Raw genomic sequence first — 3,399 nt, 5'->3', positions numbered from 1 at the left:
CCAAACTCTCATTGGTGGTGCCCGATGGGCGAGTGTTTGCTCACGAGGGAGGCGACTGCACTGACATCTGAGAATGGGTCGATGGCGGGAAGTCAAGATAAATCTTGGAGATTGCTGATTTTACACTAAAGCGCACCAAAGATGGAAATGAGGAGATGCAACTTGAAATGTTTTTGAACGAATTAAAGATAAAAAGTTCCGTGCTGCAAAGGTAGACATTGTTGTGGTTTTCTGAGGTAATCAAGCAAAAAGTGTTGATTCTGGAAGTATTGACGCGAACTTTACCTTGGGGAGAGTACATTTTTTTGTGAATTCTGTTCTCAATTAAGATATTTTATTTTTGCACCTTATATATATATGTCTTGTCTATATATGTCTGACCACCCAATTAATTTAGTAGTCATCCTCTACCTTCAACTACCCCATTGCATCCTACCAGGTTCTATTTGTTATACAATCCGGGGTACATATTCGCACAGGTGTTTTTTGGCAACGTACTTCTGTTACATACGCCTTAAATTTACAAAGAACTATGCATCCGTCCTCCATAGTCCGTCGTCAATCAATTCTAAGGCTACTCGTCGGCCATCCTAGAATAGTAAATTCCATTGTATTGCATAACCAAAAACAAAAACGTCGCACACAGTGTGACTCATTCATTGCCAACCACGTAGCGGCGAGTTCTATTGGGGGAGCTGGAAAGAAACTTTCAACTCGTTCACTGTCTCCCTTCTTAGTCACATATTTGCACCTTTGGCAACGCTCCTTCCATGATGTCGCTCATAATGGATGGACACATCCCTGACACTAACATCACCAAGTCGTCGGTGTACGCCACCACCTTCACCCCGCTGCTGTCCAATGTTCGTAAAAGTTTGTCCATTACTATTAACCAGAGCACCGGAGAGATGGCGCCACCCTGGGGCGTGCCTTTGTTCACAGCTCTAGTCAAGTGGTTACCTCCTAGATCCGACTGGATTATCCTGGTGCTTAGCATGGCTATAATCCAATACGTAAGACACCCCTCCAATCCAATACTGGCCGCGGATTCCTTGACGGCGTTGGTACTAAGGTTGTTGAAAGCTCCCTCTATATCCAAGAAGGCAGCTAGGGTATATTGCTTGTACTGCAGCGCCTGCTCAACCGTGCCAATTACCTCATGGAGGACGGTTTCAGTGGATTTTCCTTTGAGGTAGGCATGCTGGGACTTAGAGAAAGGCGTCCTCTCCATAATCGTCCTTAAGTGTATGTCCAGGACGCGCTCTAGGGTCTTCACGAAAGAGGTCAGACTGATAGGTCGAAAGGCCTTCGCGGACTCATGACCGCGCCTGCACGCGAATCTTACTGAGCCTCGCGGATTCACTGGTGTTTTCGATGTTCTGACAATAGTCCAACCAAGACCACTTCTTGGCGATCCTGATGGCCGACTTGTACTTCAGGCAGTCCTTGTATGGCTGCCAATATGTATGCCTGTAGCAGATGTTGAAGATTTCTCTGGTCAGCTTCCTCAGACTGGAGAGATCTTCATTCCATCACGGTGGCAGTGTCTTTTTGCTATACTTAGTAGGCCACGAAACTTTAAAGGCGGCATCGAATGCCTTTTCCAGAGCCCCGACCTTTGACTTTAGTTCGTCTCTCATGCCAATCTTACCAATTTGCGCACCGAAGAGTTTGTTCTTAATTACTTGACCAAACTTTTCCAGTCGATCCTCCTGGGGTCTCTGAAAGATTTGGGGACCTATGTGGCGAGATCTAGACTGAAAAGATTTATCTACGTTACCCTCAGCATGATCTCCTTCCGTGGTGAGGAGAGACGACGTAGTTAAGAAAACCGTGACCCATTAGAGAAAGCCTTGGTTTGGTTAGTGCTTACCTTTAGTTGCACTCTGCTTCCCATCTTCTCCAAATTCAGAGGCGCTTGATCAAAGTTTATGACTTGGTGAGAGAGCAAACAGGGGCATCATAGTTGAGGTTTTCAATGATATATCGCGTTGAACTCCTCAATGTATAGAGGTTCAAATGCAGTCCCGTCAGGTTTCATTTTAAGCTTCAAATTCGTCAGGGATTTTCCCTGAAGTGGCATGTGGTCTTTAGCCATCTATTAGTTTCCCGAGGATGTCCCTCCTGTGAAGAATGCTCAGAATATAATCAATATTAATGTATAAAGTATATAAAGCGGCATATAAACTTGCCCTGATCCGCAGGAGCCGGCTTTCAGTAGCCAATATAGAAGGATCAAGGGCGGAAACTAGTCCGTTTTATATCGATCAAATTTTCGAAGTGTTCTTTGGCTATTATCTTTACGAGAGTAAAGAGCAGGCAAAAACCTCTCCAACTATGGAATGCACGGTGGGTGCTCTTCTTCAGGATATTAGCAATCATCCTCTTTTCCACACCCGGGCAAATACTTGATTTTAAAATTAGTGAATAGAGTAGTTCGGCAATAAACAGCAAGAAAAAATCCCGAGTTGTGACCGTCAACTTGCTTGATTCTGTTTGAATGCATTGATGGCGGAGATGATTTAGTTTTAGTTTAGTTGAGGGTTGTCTGTATACGCCTGTTAGGGTGACTTTTCGATAAGCCTGACGTTAACATCGCTCCCCAAACCATGAAAACAGTTCGATTATGTATAACCCTTTTTGTGATCCCTTGGACCATGCCGTTGTTCCTAATCTAATCTAATCTTGTTTGAAACCAGTTCCCAGGCCATGAGGGACTTACAGAAGTTATAAACATTAATCCGACACAGTCAACATTGCTGAAATTATCGTTTAATTTGAAGCAAGCAGACCATACGTGGCCCCCGATGTTGTTATCAAATAGCGTATTCTGATTCCGAAAACTTGTCTTATTGATGTATGATAGCTAAAGGTCATTCCCGGAAAATCCATCCCCATTCGAAAGGCGAACAGTATTTCAGGAACAAAATTTTGTATTAGCCTACAAATTTCCATGTAACCGTTTTACAAAAAATAGAAAATATTTTGAATTCGCAACTCACAAAGGAGTCACTATATACCTCAGTGGGGTATGATTTTAGAAATTAGCCCTAGCGTCTTCCGTATCAGGGACAAGAGAAGTAACCGTTTCGATAAGGTCTACGATGCCATAAAAATGACCGATGTGGGAGCTGCTGAGCAATGAAAATATGCCCAACACCATGGAAGGGTGCTGAAAACTGGAAAGGCATTTTGGATACTGTGGTCGATTTGGGACAAGCACGAATTGAGACGAGAACAACATACCGGTCGAAGTTGGTCAAAACTATGTATCTTTCGTCGATCGGGTTCGAGTTTGTTGGGTATGTTGCGTAATAGACTGTAGAACCTCTTCGCTTTATGAAAGTGAAACCATTCATGCCACCAAAGCATGGTTACGAATGATCAAACTGGACCTGG

This window comes from Hermetia illucens, chromosome 2 (assembly GCF_905115235.1).
Source record: "Hermetia illucens chromosome 2, iHerIll2.2.curated.20191125, whole genome shotgun sequence".
In the NCBI taxonomy this organism is placed as follows: domain Eukaryota; kingdom Metazoa; phylum Arthropoda; class Insecta; order Diptera; family Stratiomyidae; genus Hermetia; species Hermetia illucens.
Note: the sequence above shows the minus strand (reverse complement) of the source record.